The sequence below is a fragment of the Periplaneta americana genome, chromosome 10 (genome assembly GCF_040183065.1).
Source record: "Periplaneta americana isolate PAMFEO1 chromosome 10, P.americana_PAMFEO1_priV1, whole genome shotgun sequence".
NCBI lineage: Eukaryota > Metazoa > Arthropoda > Insecta > Blattodea > Blattidae > Periplaneta > Periplaneta americana.
This window is the reverse complement of record NC_091126.1, coordinates 126,977,663-126,996,192: the sequence shown is the minus strand read 5'-3', so window position 1 is coordinate 126,996,192 and position 18,530 is coordinate 126,977,663. Positions and strand designations below refer to the sequence as shown.

The 18,530-nt window shown below is 36.3% G+C and overlaps 1 long non-coding RNA gene across 1 annotated transcript; it reads left to right on the top strand.

Moving 5' to 3' along the window:
* The first annotated feature begins 10,185 nt into the window (after window positions 1–10,185).
* LOC138708014 (uncharacterized) lies at window positions 10,186–13,236 on the top strand. The gene is made up of 3 exons (XR_011334530.1): window positions 10,186–10,678; window positions 11,106–11,224; window positions 11,679–13,236. It is a non-coding gene; the product is annotated as an uncharacterized lncRNA (long non-coding RNA).
* Window positions 13,237–18,530: the final 5,294 nt, after the last annotated feature.

The following is an 18,530-nucleotide window of genomic DNA, read 5'->3' as shown; positions in this document are numbered from 1 at the left end:
AGTAAGAAAGAATACAGAGGTCAACATGTTACATTTGTTGATAATTAGGTATGTGTTTATATATAAAAACCTTATCTTGTTTTTGTTTCATAACAGCCTTCCTAATGCTTACAACAAAATTGTCCTATAGTAAGACATGAAATTGCAAATATTGTTCGACTGAAATGATAGTATCATAACAAAGTTACAGTCAACAATATAATTAGCCATCAAGTAAGATGCATTGTATTGGTTGGCATTCAATTTAACCCTAGACAGGTAATGGTCGATTTCATATACACAAAAGGTGGTTGTACTTTTTACTACTTGTTTCACTTCTTAAAAAACTAGGAAATTCTATTCACTGAACATTTATTTTCTACTGAATTTAATACATGAGTACACTTACTTACTTACAAATGGCTTTTAAGGAACCCACCCTCACATAAGCCTGCCATCGGTCCCTATCCTGAGCAAGATTAATCCATTGTCTACCATCATATCCCACCTCCCTCAAATCCATTTTAATATTATCCTCCCATCTACGTCTCGGCCTTCCCAAAGGTCTTTTTCCCTCCGACCTCCCATTCTTTGCTGTGTTCATGCCAAAGAATCAGTCCCATTCCGAGGCTTATGTTCTGGTTTCGTAACAAGCTGCTTTTTACGGTGATGGGTTGTTAGTCCTTTGCCCAACCCCCAAGCTGGAGGACCACCCTTCATCGGCTGTCTGTGACTGCTTATTCAATATATTCGCAGCTATCCTCCATATCTGGAGGCCATCTCCTCTATCCACAACCTGAGGATGTGCAATGCTATGGTGATAGGGACCCACCATACATGAGTATACTACCAATATTAAGTCATATTTTGCCCTTCTTGCAGTTAAGACACAGTAAAGCTTTCTGCAGCACTTGTAATAGGACTAAGTTATTCACCTCTTCTTTGCAGGTAATATTGCACACAGAGTACGTTTTTCGTATTTCTGAGGTACCGGTACTGGGCAATGCTCTTCTTCTTCTTCTTCTTCTTCAGTTCCAAAATTTTTCTGAGCTTTCCTTTTCAATTAGCAATTCAAGCTTAGTTCCAACCAACCACGAGTTTACCTGTTCCTCACATAGTTGGAAAAGGAACAGTTTATTCGACAATACATTTTCATTTTTTCGATTCGTATTTTCTGTCCACATAATCAAGACCTGATACCATCGATGTTTGGAATGTTGTAAAAACTTACAAGAAAGGTGATGACACATTTTGTCCATTGTATACATAATGTGTTGATCTTATTGCATAATTCTGGTTTCATTGTCTCCTGGTTGTTTGTAGAAAAATTAGATCGAAATAAAGATAATAGTAATAATAATAATAATAATAATAATAATAATTCATGGCGCGAAGAACCATGAAGGCCCAAGGTCGACCAGCTGCCTGCAGGGGTCACGTCCACATCCCTGAGTAGACGTGAACGATCATCAATCAGAGCGGAGGTATCATGTAATCAGCTGTTATAGCTGGTTTTCCCAACTGGATTTCGCTACTTATCATAGCACCCCAAATTTATTTCAGTGCTGGATCCATACACTGGCCAAAATTTCATGAGAAAATACCTTCTCCATGGGGACTCGAACCAGAGCATACTTCGTAACGCCAATCCTAGGCAGGATGCCTCGTCTTGACTTTACAAGGGCTGCAACCGTGACGGGTCTGTAGCCTACATTTAGACACACTTGCCCATTGTGCGCTGTATATATGCTATGATTTCCAAGTCTTACAGTTGGATTCGTCCCGCGCTGTGGCGTCGCGGTCTAAGGCCTCCCGTCTAGGACTCGCGTTATGGAATGCGCGCTGGTTCGAGCCTTCATGGGGGAAGAAATTTTCTCAAGAAATTTCGGCCAGTGTATGGGACCGGTGCCCACCCAGCATCATGATGCACTTGGGGAGCTACGATAGGTAGCGAAATCCGGTTGCGAATACCAGCTATAACAGCTGGGGGATCATCGTGCTAACCACACGGTACCTCCATTCTGGTTGGATGATCGTCCACCTCTGCTTCGGCATGTGGGCGTGAGGCCAGCAGCTGGCTGGTCGGTCTAGGCCCTTCACGAGCTGTAGCGCCACGGATTATTATTATTATTATTATTATTATTATTATTATTATTATTACAGGCGGATTCGGGACCATTCCTGAATTCGACGCTGACAGGTGGGCCATCCTGCCTTAGCCCCTGACAGAGCCAGTTCCCGCTTCGTGAACGAGTTGCCTGATAAATCCCAGGGGCCCAGAGCAAAGACGTTATATAGTATACTAGACTCACACAGAGCGCTGGTGTGCTGTCCAAAATTGAAACCAGTCTGCGCATGTTTACGCCGCCATGCTACTGGTAGAAATAGAGCGGTAAACACGATTGTTCGTTTTGTCTCTGGTGTTTTTAGTGAACAGTTTGAAAGTAATGGCAATAGAATTTTGAAAGATGATAAATATTATCGCCGCTGACTCATGCTTAACATGTCGGCATCATACAATAACGTGCGGTGTGCTTTTAAAACATAATTTTGCCGACCGATTGTTGCTCTGTAGGTTTCATTCTAAGCGTCACATCTACTTCCTCGATAAGAATAAGCACTAGTTTGTTATATTGTTAAATGGCTATTATTAGTATAATTATTATTATATCATATACGAGTACGCTGGCTTTCTTAACTCTTAATAATAACTCTTTAATAATAATTTTTTATCACATACCTTAATGTTCGTCCTCAGCACAAGACATTGCAACCTCGGTTTTAATCCATGTGGATTAGACAAGTAAGTGTCATTTAATAATGGAAGCAGCTTATTGGTTGCAATATTGAAATTGAGGCGAGTGATTGGAGCGGCGACACAAGAAATTGAAAACAATAATGCAATTAAATTTCAAAGACCTGCCGAATGTTATGCACAAGGCCGCTCAAAGACCTGCCGAATGTTAACCACGAGAGCGCGGCGATAATACCATCTCTGTTTAATTTTCCAAGCCATTTGCAAAAGGTACGATATAATATTATCTCTGTTGTTTCATTCAAGATCCATAAATGGATAAATAAATATACAGATAATAAATAAATAAATAGCTATAATAGCTAAGCCGTCCTTGTGAACTTATGATTCAGAGTTCACCTATAAATAACTCTTTTACATTTTGCCGGACATATATTTTATTAACAAAAGCAAGGAATGGTATTTTATTGATATTACATATGTGCATAAAAATTATGTACCATCACTCCGCAAGCAATGATAATATATCTATTTTATTTATTTAAAATAAAAATACAATACCGGTATGTAAAAAATCCACACATGGAAAGTATGTGTTTTTTTTTTATCTTGCATAAAGTGATTGTTTAGTTTTTAGGTCTTCACATTACCTATTGTTTGCAATTTATTAGGTACCGGTACCGATACTTTTATAATTGATAGCATTCCCTTTATTAATTGAAGAATGAATTCAATGTAATTTGGCTACCTTCGCACATTATATTTTGCCACATTACTCATGTCCTGTGGTCTAGAAGTATCGGTAATATAATTTTCGATTCTCTAAAACTTAACAACAGATCTATACTGATTATCACATATTTATTTCACTTAAGAATTTGATTATAATAAGAACTTGTGTAATCAAGGTGCATATATTTATGTCTTGTGATCTAAGAGTAATGTATGCTAATATAATATTAGAGTCTCTGAAACCTAACAATTTGCTGATTATCGTAAAATTATACAATCTATAATGTGTATTGTGTAGGCCTATTAATGGATGTATGAGTATGTTTTCTATAAATTGCTGTGTACGTATTTTCTTTTCTTTTATGTTCTAATGCATATCAATGAAACTTTGAATATGTTTATTTCGTCCTAATTTTACGTTAAATGTCGAAAATGGCCATAATCTGTCAATTTTAGATCATCACAGCGTTAAATTGCGTGATTTACGTACTATTATGCGTCTGCTCTCCAACAATATGGCGGCAAGCGCAGCGTTCAATTTGCCCCGATTTCCTCGTTTCGCGCAGCCGAGATTGTAGGGGCTTGGCCCAGAGCCATCCTGCTTCAGCCCCTGATAGAGTCACATCCCATATGCACACGGCTAGCCTGATAAGCTCATGGGGTCCTGAGCCTCAAGCCCCTCCTACATCAACATCGGAAATCCTCTGGAGCATCTTCTTTGTCCACCATATTTTACTAAAGACGTAGAAAAATTAAGTTTGTTTTAATGAAATTTATTGATCACGTTTTATTTTCAATTCTGGTGGGATTATTATTGCTTAGGCCTATTTTTTTCAAAGGATATGTTTTTAATTATAGCTGTTAATTTTGTTGTTATTTTTATTTGTTGCATTACTAGAGAAATAGAAAAAGTCTGTTACAATAAAATTTATTGATCACGTTTTATTTCCAATTCTGGTGTGATTATTATTGCTTAACCTCATCCCACTTTGTTAACTACGTAAGCCTACACTACAAGTACCGGTACGCTGAAGTTACTCCATTAATTCATATTTCCATTATTATTGTTGTAAAGGGAAATGCAAATTAATATTTATTGGTTTCATAGTTAATTATCGCTATAATCTTGAATGACTGAAGCTATTATAGTAAATTTCAGTTCGTTTTGCACAAACAAAAATTATATTACTTATTTCTTGCAGGTATCTTCGAGTTTATGGTGGAATTTACTATACTTCATTAAAATAATAAATTAACTTTATGCATTTAATATTTCAATAATGGAAGGAAACTGTTAATTTTTCCAAAAGAACACGACAACGAAAGTGCAACATATTTGTCGGCTGCTAGGAGAGAGATCTGCGATGATGAAGCGATAGTAGCGATCCTAGTGGTGGGCAACTGCCCATGTTTGCATTTTTACTACATATTGACCTTCGCGACTGTATATAGTAGACTGTGATACTAGACTGTGGTCAGTATATACTGACGTTCAAAGATATCTGACCCCCAATTTTCTGATCGTGTGAGCGAACTTTCTAACTACTGGATAAGTCAGAACCAAAGATACAAAAAATTGACTCTGTCACCACAGTCTAGTATATACAGTCACGAAGCTTGAGTTTATGAGGGTACTAAGAACAATATTATTGGGGATCATCAGTGTGGTTTTAGGCGTAATAGATCAACTATTGATCAGATATTTTGTAAATAATTGATTAAATGGCGATCTTACTCGTGTTAATTATGTAAGCATGTGCAGGTACAGCTGTTTCGGTGCTACTTGACACCATCCTCAGAGCCTTCTGTGTCTCGGCGTCATCTCAACTTCGCTGCCTGTTGTGTGGGTGCGTTCGTGTGATGAAGAGTTGTGTCAAATAGTGTGTGTGTTCTGAAATTGATCTGTGTGTTGAGTATTTGATTAGGGTGTGTTTTAGTGTGTCTATATTTCATATTGTTCTAGTGTGTTGGGTTTTTTGTTTTTAGGTTGTATGTGTAGGATTTCCATTTCTGTATTTATGTTATTGTATGTGTGGTTGGCATTAGTTATGTGTTCGGCATATGTAGTTGTATTGTGTCCTGGTTATTGCTTTAATGTGTTCTTTGTATCGAGTTTCGAATGATCTGCCTGTCTGTCCAATGTAGAAACAACTCTCGCAAATACTGCTTGTGAGCTTGTATAAGCCTGTGTGGTTGTATTTATTTGTTTGTGTTGTTTGTGTGTTGAGATGCCTTTGTAGTGTGTTTTCTGTTCTGTATGCTATGTTGTATTTCTGTTTTCTGAATGAGGATGCTATCTTGTGTGTGGTTTTGTTTTCATATGTTAGTGTGATGTATTTCTTGTGTTTGCGTTGTGTTTTGTGTGTTTTTGTGTTTGTTGAGTTTTTGTCTTCCTTATAATATTATCTATTATTGGGTTGTAACCATTTTCTTGTGCTATGTATTTGATTGTGTTCACTTCTTCATTGTAGTGTTGTTGGCTCATGGGTATGTTGAGTAATCTGTGTACCATTGTCCTGAATGCAGCATGTTTGTGTTGGCGGTGTGGGATGATTAGATGTGTTGTGTATGTTTGTGGTGGTGGTTGGTTTTCAGTATATTTTGAAGGTGTATTTGTTGTAAACTTTTGTTATGGTTATGTCTAGGAAATTTATGGAGTTATTTTTTTCAAGTTCCAGTGTGTATTGGAGTTTTGGGTGTATTTTGTTTATGTATTGGTGTAGTTTGTGTATTTGTCTTTTGTTTCCCTTGCATAGTATGAGTATGTCATCTACGTATCTGTGCCAGTATATTACGTTGTCTGCATATTTGTTGTGTTCATTGTTGAGTGTGTATGTTTGTTCTAGGTTGTGTAAAAATATCTCTGCTAGTATACTAGATATGGGTGATCCCATTGGCAATCCTTCTGTTTGGGTGTAGTATTTGTTGTTGTGTGTGAAATAATTTTGCTTCGTTATGATGTCTGTGATTTGGATGACTTCTTCGATGTGTTCTTGTGGTGTGTTGTTGTCCATAAGCATTTGTTTTGTATTCGACAGATAATGAAGAAAAAATGGGAGTATAAGGTACAGTGCATCAGTTATTAATAGATTTCAGAAAGGCATATGACTCAGTTAAGAGAGAAGTTTTATATGATATTCTTATTGAATTTGGTATTTCCAAGAAACTAGTTTGATTTATTAAAATGTGTCTCAGTGAAACGTACAGCAGAGTTCGTATAGGTCAGTTTCTGTCAGATGCGTTTCCAATTCACTGTGGGCTAAAGCAAGGAGATGCACTATAACCTTTACTTTTCAACTTTGCTCTAGAGTATGCCATTAGGAAAGCCCAGGATAACAGGGAGGGTTTGGAATTGAACGGGTTACATCAGCTGCTTGTCTATGCGGATGACGAGAATATGTTAGGAGAAAATCCACAAACGATTAGGGAAAATACAGGAATTTTACTTGAAGCAAGTGAAGGGATAGGTTTGCAAGTAAATCCCGAAAAGACAAAGTATAATATGATTATGTCTCGTGACGAGAATATTGTACGAAATGGAAATATAAAAATTGGAAATTTATCCTTTTAAGAGGTGGAAAAATTCAAATACCTAGGAGCTACAGTAACAAATATAAATTATACTCGGGAGGAAACTAAACGGAGAATAAGTATGGGAAATGCCTGTTATTATCAGGGGCGTATATTGCGGATGTTCAAGGTGTGCGCTGGACACCCTGTAAATTCTGTAATCTCATTTTTTATTGTAAGTTGTTTCATATAATGCAACGATATTTTAATTTATCACAATTTAAATGCGTGGTAATCTCATTGGAAGTTGACGTATATAGATCAAGACTAATTTTAAATCATTACAATTTAAATATTTTAAATGCCTGCTGGTTGAATGTGCACACCATCCCCAGAACGGCTTTCGTTTTATAACGTACGCTCTGCCTGATGAAGTGGGATGAGTTCTGGTCTGGTTGTCCTGTCCATACAAAAGAACATCCCCGCTAAGAGTTACTGCTATAATTCTCTGCGCGCGCAAGGTGGCGCTTCTCTCAAGCTCGCAGGTCGCCCTGTATACAGGCAGCTGAACTTGTCAATAGCGTTACAAAATATTGTGTTTGACGTGTGTGTTTACTGTTTGTGCGAGTGAAATTACTGTGTTTAGGTTTTACTAGGGTTCATAGTTGTGTGCCAGCGCAGGTGAACAATTTAAATTACTTATTTAATTATAATAGCACTTGGAAATGTACACTGTAAAAGATCTTTTGCAAAAGCCATTCTCTTCTCGCCCACTAGAAGAGAAATTACATATAGTGAATAAGGGTAGACCTACCCCACCACTTCCGAATTTAGTGCAACAATTTAAAACAAAAAGCGAACAATACACTAGATATTTTTCTATTTCACAATATGAAATTGTAGAACAGTTAGCGGGTTGTGGAACTTCAAACAGGTTATTTTGCTGGCCATGGTTATTGTTTGATCATAAATAATGCAATTTTGAATAACGTTATTTGCAGTTGCCTCCTTTCTCCGGCATTTGCAGGGCAGTCATTGAAACAATGTGATTAATTTTTAAGAAGTTGTGGTGCGAGTACTTTGAATAATATTTAAATGTCATTTTCTTTTAATTTTATGTCATTTTTCCTTTAGTTTAAGGGAATTTTAATGATCATTTTAAGTAGATTTTTAGGTCATCAACATCCGCCCCATAGATATTATTTATAAATAATACTAAATTATATATTAAAAATGGCAGTTAATGCTGACCCGATATTTCACTTAGGCCTATAATAATTGTGCGAGATAGACCAACTATATATTTTTAACAGAACACCCAAACTCCAGGTTCAGCATACGCCACTGGTTATTATTCGGTTGAGAAACTTTTATCATCCAGTCTGCTGTCAAAAAATCTGAAAGTTAGAATTTATAAAACAGTTATATTAACCGGTTGTTCTTTATGGTTGTGAAACTTGGACTCTCACTTTGAGAGAGGAACATAGGTTAAGGGTGTTTGAGAATAAGGTGCTTAGGAAAATATTTGGGGGTATGAGGGATGAAGTTACAGGAGAATGGAGAAAGTTACACAACATAGAACTGCACGCATTGTATTCTTCACCTGACATAATTAGGAACATTAAAACCAGACGTTTGAGATGGGCAGGGCATGTAGCACGTATGTGCGAATCCAGAAATGCCTATAGAGTGTTAGTTGGGAGGCCGGAGGGAAAAAGACCTTTAGGGAGGCCGAGACGTAGATGGGAAGATAATATTAAAATGGATTTGAGGAAGGTGGGATATGATGGTAGAGGCTGGATTAATCTTGCTCAGGATAGGGACCGATGGCGGGCTTATGTGAGGGCGGCAGTAAACCTCCGGGTTCCTTAAAAGCCAGTAAGTAAGTAACTACTCTACTTGTTTTTTTTTTTTTAAGATCGGTCATGACAGGAGCTTTGCGATCGGAAAAACAACTGAATGTCACATAGCGTGGTAGGCCTGTTGCTATGGTAACAACGGTTGAGTTGCCAAACTTACAGTTCGCACGTGGCTCTCTTGGCGACATTTATTGTGCAGACAATGTTAGCATTGATACGTTTCGTCTTTGATTCTCTGTCGATTTTTTATTGTTTTCTTACCTTCACGTCAATTGTCAATGAATGTTTTAACATCAGCCATCTTAACAACAATTGCTACCTTCCATCAGCTGGCAGCATGGTAGTCCATATTGGCAACATGGCACTGTAGTTCCTAACTCGGCCGCTTAACTGTCATGTTCCATCTTAAAAAAAAAACAAGTATAAGAACAATAGACTGTGCAGCTACTATTTCGCATTGTCTGTGATGAGGCTATAGTAGCGATCCTAGTGGTTTGTAATAACCTATAATAAAGAAGAAATGTGTACATGTGTGCATAGGTTGTTTGTTAGTCTACGGTGCTAAGTTCGGTCACTGTTTTCGGCCACTCAGTACACTGCAGGACGTGGTACTTGTCACATCTTGCACTGCAGAATTTACAGGTATACTTCTCGGACACTGTATGGAATTGTGTTGTGCTGCACATTTTGAAGTGAAATCCATGCACTGTTAGCCTTGTTACTACGTTCCTCATGCGTAGCAACTATCTATGGATGCATATTTACTAAGTATTGAGCTTCGTGACTCTATATATTAGATTGTGCTCTCACAATCTAGTATATACAATCACGAAGCTTGGGATGATTTTTTTTTGCATTTCTCGCTATAGTTACTAGCCGCTTGGAGCGCTGTGAATACTAGGAACAATAGACTGTGCCATTGCCATCGTGATCTAATACAGGCTGTAAGATGGATAGATATATAATAGGATGCGAAACTTACTGAGTTTCCCGTAACACATGCTGGAGGCGCTAATGTAGAAATTGATCTTGCTGCCACCTGTTGGGCGGTGGAGAAATTATTACATTTAGCAGTGCACCAAGTAGCGAAAATAAAACTAATTACTTCATGCATTTAGCAGTGCACCTGGTGACGAAAATGTTAAACTATGCAGAAATTATTCCCTCCTTACCTACACCCTTAATGCAGTTTTCAAACGAACCCAATTTAAAAAAAATACCATGAATAAATATATAACTGGATGCGACACTGCGGTAGGGGCCTCAATTAAGATGATCAGCGCCCGTCGTCGTAGGTGGTGAACAGTAGAACTACGTGTAGGGTACAATACCACAGTCAGTATATACCAGGGGGGTTTAACTCAAATGATAGATGTTGGATGCTCATAGATGTTCCATAGTTTGCCGCAAGTGGTCAGGACAGCGCTAGCTGTATTTCGATCACAGAGTTTGTAAAATTAGCAGTACAAAACTCTTTGGTTTCGAAAGTTCTTTGGTTATAAGTTTTGCCAATATGACAGTTTTAAACAGATATTATTAATATTCATTATTTACAGAATGTGTCAGTTTTATAATATTCGGATTATTATTACTATTACTATATAGCTAATTTGCATTTTCATTCGAGGACAAAGTAGCCATATTAGTGTACTGTGTATGACCTATTAACCTCATTTGTTCAGTTGATCAATTGTTGGATGTTGGCATTCCTATTCTGTTTAAATCTTGTATTAATTATGGAATGGACGAACATGGCTGCTTAAGGAAGAAATTTGAACAGATCGAGTTAATTGAGAAGTTACTGGTGCTTTCCTGCAACAAGAAATAATTCGCAACGTTAAAGGTAAGAAAGAAATATGTTTGAGATTACATCTACACGGTTCAACTTTTCTTTCAACTTCACACATTCAAGCAATGCCTGCAAGATTGGTATTTAATAATAACGGAAGTGCACACAATGTGCAGGATAATATATTATTTTAGCTTTCGCTGCTGCAGAACTTGGTCAGTGAAACTATAACCGGTTTTTACACTCCATCACATGGTATTTTGGTATTTTAATATTAATATGGAGTACCTTGTAGATAGAAAATCTACATGCGCTTTAAACTTGATTCTTTCAATATTCTTCCCAGACTTCGTGCGTACGAGCATGAAAAACTGAACCGTGTAGATGCAGCTTAACTGCACCGTCATGTTTTCTAATTTAAACTGAATTCTTCCATCATATCTTAAACGTTTATTAAACTGAGATCTGTAATTGTTTTCAGGGATAAACTTCAGAACGCGGTTACCTTTTCTTCTACCACTACCACATGATGAACTGACTTCTGTGTTGAATTACAACAGTGTATTAGGCCTAACTGCAATTACGCCAAGAGCTTTAAAGGTAAGCTAACAGAGTTAATACACACTTTCGGTATGAACGAACATCTTATTTTTTATATAGCCAAGTTAAGTTGGTCAGACATCTTAGAATTCGTGGGACAGAATCTGATATTACTAAATATGTTGTTCCCGGTGTAATTCTTTACAGTTGCGTTACCAAAGGATGGCGGGGTACCTTAGCTTGGTAACGCAATAGTAAAGAAGTGTTGTTCCCGAAAAAAGATATTTTAGAAATTTGACTTTACAGTTAACAGTAGTACCTTTACTGGAATAATTTTGATAAAATAAAAACAGTTAAATTGCCGGAGATATTTATTATTTTTATAGACTCGTGGATAGAATTGTTCCAGGAATATTTCACAAACGTTGATTATACTGCAATCCTTCAATTGTTCTATGAAATGTAGTGTTATTAATGCATTATATGATACTAGGCTACTGCTGGTTTGTTTCAGTTAATAGAAAGACAAATGGCGGAGTTTTACACTATGAATGTGCTGCAGTGTACTGTCAGAAATCGGATAGTAATGAGAAGACCTGGTTATTCCTGTTTCCTGCGCCAAGTAATGCAGCACAGCTTAAAAGGTAAGCAATGGCATTGGTATAAGCTCAATGCAAAGATATCCTTATATATCATCAGTAAATAGTCAGGGTTGGTAAACTGTAGTGATTTTTAAATTTAAGTGAGAATTATTTGTCAAATTCATATTTGTTTATTAAAATGAGTTTTTGCCTTCTTTTGTAATTCATTTAAACTGAATTTGTGCATTAGTTCCTACATAATTGTGTATTTTGTTAATGTGTTATTTTAAGTAATTAACAACATCGCTTCAAAAATAATTTACTATGTTTACACATAGGCCTCATTATTAATACATGAAGAGATACAGCACTAATAACCTGCACTTAATGATAATAATAATTAGCTTAGACTTAGGCAAGATATTATGCTCAGTTTGTTATTCATTAGAAAAGAATTCAACTATTTAGGGAGATTAATATTTACAAATAAATTTATCAGAAGAGCTTAGCATTGTGTGTTTTCAGAATAAATACGTAGTCCATTTGGCATTGTGCAACTTTTACTTTGAATATTGTTATGAGCTACAACTATTCATTTCAATCCTCAGCATCATACTGTGCTTTAATTAGGTGGTGATTCCGAAAGTAGGCTCTACTTGACTACCTGTACCATGTGTTCTGTTGCTCCTTAATTAGGAGTTGGGAAAAGACATATGAGAAGCAAACTTTCAAAACCTGTCCATTTCTTCAGAAAATGCTAGAATTATATGTCTGTAATAAACAAAGATTTTTCTGTGGTGAAATTTTATATGAATTCATAGGAAGAAAAATATATTTCACCATAGAAAATATTTTGTTCATTGCAGAGAGGCAAGTTTGCTACTCATATATATTGCTAATAGTTTTAAGAAGTAGCAGAACAGTCATATGTAAAAACGTTTATATATATATATATTTTTTTTTCAGGAAGTTAATTTCTCATCTTAATAATGTAAGGTGCATATAATTTTAATCTGTGATTTAAGTAGTAACAATTATTTGATGTAAATAAAATGAAAATTATTTTATTTACATCATGATTAAATCATTAATTTAAATTAATACCAACCCTGGTTTGTGTATTTTTTTAAAGATAATAATAGAATTTTGATTGTAACAGGTACCACATGTGGCCAGCTGTGGTAGAAAATCCTCATCCTTACAGAAGGGCCTATATATGTGCAAGCCATTTTCGCAGTAATCAGTATAACGGTGACTTCAGATATAACTTACTAAGAGGGGCCATTCCATCAAGGGATGCTTGGTATCCCACTCAAGAACTACGACCCACTTCATCACCAGCCTACTTACATTAACCTTTTTCACCACCTAACATAATTGCTTCATTCATTGCACTTCACTGTGGCATCAATTTGAACCTGTATTCTCTTTCATTGAGTGATTCATTCATTGTCTTTATCTTTTAACAAAATTCTGTTTAATTTTGTTGACAAGTGTATGGTAATGGACTTCATTCATTATTATTATTATTATTATTATTATTATTATTATTATTATTATTATTATTATTATCTCATTTCGTTTAATGTGTTGATTTCTTCAGTTAATTGAAGGAAAATAAGGGGAATTCATTCATTCATCTGAAAAAAAAATAAGTAGAGTACCGGTACTTTACTTCTACATTATGAGCAATATAATTTTTGTAATGTATAGGGCAATGATAAATCTAACGATCTTTAAGACCCTAAGTTAACATTACATAATAATATAAATACAAACAATAATTACTAGTACAATGAGCATTTCAGTTGTGTCATCTATAGGGCATAGGAGGGAGTCCAGTGGCAGCGATACGAATCTGCAGCTTCTGCAGCTGGTGAGATTTGGGTGCATTATTTAGAATGTTTAGAGAGTAAATATGTTGTTGTTTTCTAATGTCAGGCGTTTGACAATAAACTCATTTGACCTCTTGCACTCCAATATTTTTCAAAGATATTATCATGACCAGAGTAAATATGTTGATGTTTTCTAATGCCAGGCATTTGACAATAAAGTCATTTGACCTCTTGCACTCCAGTATTTTTCAAAATTATTGTCATGGTCAGCCACTGAAGCACAGATTTTGAGGTGTTCCGAATCCATTTCTTGGTTTGAGTAGCACAGTGGACAGTTAGGAGACTGATATATTCCAATTCTATGCAGCAAAATAGTCCCCCAATCGGATTTCTGGGCGGGACTACTTTAATGGTACAGAAGCAACTAAATTTTTCATAATGGAATGCTTATATAACATCAGCTAAGAAGAGAGTAAATATGGTACAATATTTTGTCTCTTCTCACTTTATAGATCTCTTGGATATGGAACAACAAGTTTTGACGGAGAAATCATTGTAATAAGTGAAAGTCTCGGGAATCTTCTATGCCACATCAATAAATTTAAGAATGCAGTTATATTGTCAGACTCCAAAGCAGCTATTCTATCAATAGTCTCTAAATGCATACTTTCATCTCAAACAGCAGAAATAACTAAAATGCTCTCTCAATTAATATCACTCAATAAAAGAATTGTATTCCAGTGGATACCATCCCATTGTGGAATCCTGGGAAACGAGAATGCTGATGCTTTAGCAAAGAAGGGCAGCACTGCTACTTACAGACCTGTTACTAAATCTACGTATTACTCTGTGAAAAGATTTATTAAATCTACATACTTAGAATTCAACAAACAAAATTTGATAACGCAAATCTCAAGGGAAAAAATGGAACTCTCTGCATCATAATCCACAGTTAATTCCCAATTTACCACGAAAATCGTCTGTAGCTGCATTTAGATTGGCAACAGGCCATGACTGTCTGGCCAAACAAACACCTGCATAGAATTGGAATATATCAGTCCCCTAACTACCCACTGTGCAACTCAAACCAAGAAATGGATTCGGAACACCTCAAAATCTGTGCTTCAGTGGCTGGCCATGATAATATCTTCGAAAAAAATTGGAGTGCAAGAGGTCAAATGAGTTTGTCAAACATCTGGCATTAGAATACAACAACAACAACATATTTTGAGCAATGGGGCCACAACCAAATCAAACACTCAGTATCAAAGCTCAAAATTAGGAAATGCTGCGAAGTATAGACTTATCTGTAATAAATTGTGTTGCACTTTTTCTAATATGTTCAGTGTTTTGAATCAACTATACATCAGAGAATGAAAAATAATTTTTTTACTTGTATTTCTTAATGGTGTTTTTATTAAAAGTCTAAGTTAATTTTATGTCTGTTGTAGACAAATAGTTTTCTTTGTATTCTTTATCAGTGGTGATTATTGATTACTTAGATTTTTAATATCCATATATTAAACTAATGGCAGTTACTTTTAAAAATAGATGTTCAGCTCTGACGGTGTAAAACAAATAAAGTGGTGTTTTATAAATGTTTATGAACGTGCGTTGTACTATGTCACAGCAAAACATCTTATGACTATTTTCAAGCTAATGTTTGACATAAAAAAATTAAGAGCTAATTATAATCATATAACTGACCAATAATAACTTCGAAGTCAATATTCCAAAGTCAATCTTTGTTTTTATCTTCCAATACATGATACATAACATTATTTAAAAATAGTGCTTAAGGTGTTTTGGAGAGAAGTATCCTATCCTATTCGCATCCTGTATCTCAATTACATATTTGATCTAGAAGATGCAAAAACTTTTATTAGTCAAATTTGATAAATTAATTTAATAAAAGGGTTAAATGACGATGTTAAAAGAGGGAGTGTGTTAATGGTTTTCAGTTTCATGTTCAACCATTATATTTATATTCACATGTTAAAACAAAATTGTGATATAAATATTGTGGTTAAACATGTTATTTAAACTGATAAACCATTACACACTCCTTTGGCGATATGAAAAATACCAGTATGTGTTGGTATAATAGGTATCTGCAGTACCGATCGTGCTCTAATGCTGGCATAACGGATAGCTGTAATACCGATCGGGCCGTGTAACAAGGGATGTAGTTCCGCATTCTGCCGCTATGTGTAACGAGATGTAGTTCCGATGTTTTGCCGCCAAGTGTCTCGACGTCGCGTCAATAGCGTGTCGAAGGTAATGCATTGAGTTGGGGGTCTTTCTATTTATTTGTCTATGGTATATACAGTCACGAAGCTTGGGATGATTTTTTTTGCATTTCTCGCGATAGTTGTTAGCCGCTTGGAGCGCTGTGTGTACTAGAAACAATAGACTGTCACTGCCATCGTGATTTAATAAGGTAAGCGTTCACAACATCGTATCGAACTGTTCGTACGAGTCGCACGCAACGGATATTTTAAGTGCAGTGCGTTCACTGTGACGGCTTCACCTCATCACCTCATCGGATTCCCCTATCAGCTGTTTAAAACATGACGTCGTACGATATTGACATTACTGAAAGCAAAGGAGTTGAGGTTAGGTCTATTTATTACGTCTGTTCGCGAATAAGAATTTGTAATTGCTTCATGCGTTTTAATTGAAGAGGAAGAAATATTGGTTACATAAATATTTTCAAGAAATGACTTGATTACTGTAATGGGAACGCCTCAAATTATATAATTCTTCGCAATTTTCTACACGCGAAATAAGTTTTCCGTCTGCCATTTTGGCGCGACACTGAACATGGCACAACATAATAGCACAGTCTAATATATTAGACTGTGATAATAGTAACAGTTGACCAATTAAAATTGATTTATCAAAGAAGAACATGATCGCACGCATCGGAAAAGTTGCCCATCCGAGAAACGTGGACGGATTTGCCTTGAGGCGATCCGTCCGATACGATGTAGTGAACGCGGTTACATAACAATTACAGTAAAGACAGTCTTTTTCCGATCCGTGCGATTCATCCGATGCGTGCGATACGATATAGTGAACGCTTATCTTCACTCAACCAATGAAAATCAGCTACTCTTCTGAAGGGATCAAATACCACACTGCTTGTCGTAAGGACTATGATATACTATACAACATTTTCCAGACTGAAGAACTTAAATTGTGCTCACATGAACCAAGAGAAACCAAAATTTTACAAATTGTACTGAAGGGTCTTTGAACTTTCATTAATTCAGACGCAATAAAAACTGAACTCGAACTTCTCAACTTCAATGTAGAAGATGTACGACAGATGACAGTACCTTGCAATGACACCGAAGGTGCACCTATGAGACGACCTATACCAATATGGGTTGTTACACTACCTAACACTGAACACTCGAGAACAATTTATGAATTACGAGACATTAACAATCACATCATTAAAATCGAAAGCTACAGAACAAGTCCTCATTTAATTCAATGTCACAAATGTCAAGGATTCGGACATACCTCTCGTCGATGCAACTTACAACTTCGCTGCGTTAAATGCAGTCAAGAGCATTCATTCTCCGATTGCTCTATTAAGGGACCAGCTCACATGCCCATATGTGCAAATTGTAACGGAGCACACAGCTACTTATGGACAACGTCCAGTCCAATTAGAACGCAAAAATTCTTTACGAGAAAAATTACGCAACACTCAAAAGGTTCGTCTTGAAAATCGAACTCAACAACCAGCTTGGACTTCTTCTGATTTCCCACAGCTTTCGCAACCAGCGCAACCGCAGGCTTTTGAAACACCATTTCGTTATTCTCCACACACCACTCTTCCTCCCGACTCTGCTGCTGAATCTTTTAAAGACATCACACACCTGCTTCGTTCCTTTAATATTTTTAATTGCCTTCGAATCATCCGATCCACTCTTCATAAAATACAGTCTACCTCCGATCCTCTGTCTAATCTACAGTCGCGCTCACCGCCCGCTGGATCGCATCGAAGCTGCGTTAAGCTGCCTGCTCATTACCCTCTTGCTACATTGGATACAGCGAACAAGTCTGTTTTCAAATTCTGACGCTAGATTGCACCTGTGGCCGTCCGTTGTTATGAAGGGTAGCTGTGAATGTGTGAAAGTTAACACGTGGTGATAGTTAAAAAAAATGGTGTATTGCTGTGTGCCGTTTTTTAAATCTCAAAAAGGTAAACGAGACTATATTGGAATTTCATTTCATGAGATACCTTCCCACAATGTACTACGTGATCAGTGGTTGCGTGTTATATCGCGAGAAGGCGATAGGAAGGGAAGTAAGTGGACACCTTCCGATCGTTCTGTTGTGTGCAGTAAGCATTTCACAAATCAAGATTTTAAAGAAAACTGTAAACTAAGACAATTAAAAGCGACATCAGTACCAAGTGTGTTTCCTGATTATCCTACCTACAAGCAACAGCCAACATCTAGAAAGAGGAAAAGTAGATTTTCAAGCACGACTCAGCCAACATCGAGAAAGAGGAGGAGAGATTCAAGTACAGCACGATGTCCTGATACTAAAGAGGAAACGTACTCCGTTGCAGAAAACGGTGAGATATTGTTATTAGTATTAGGAGTATTATCATGGCGCCAGTTCTTTATAAACACCATAAAATTGAGATTTTGTCATAATTGTATAAAATATCAATAATTATAAAATAGTGGAAGTATGTTTTATTTACAGTATTATATAACAATATGTTTAGATTAATATTAATTTTAATTTCGTCATTTTGTTTCCCAAGGGGTTTCTGAAACAACGCAAGAAGAAGAAACGCCCAATGTAATTCAGAACCTTGCGATTTCGGTGTCCAAGTTAATGTAATTAGTAAAGGTGAATCCGACCGTCAAAAAAAAATAAATAATAAGCTCCGACTTAAGATATATAGACTGCAGAATAAAA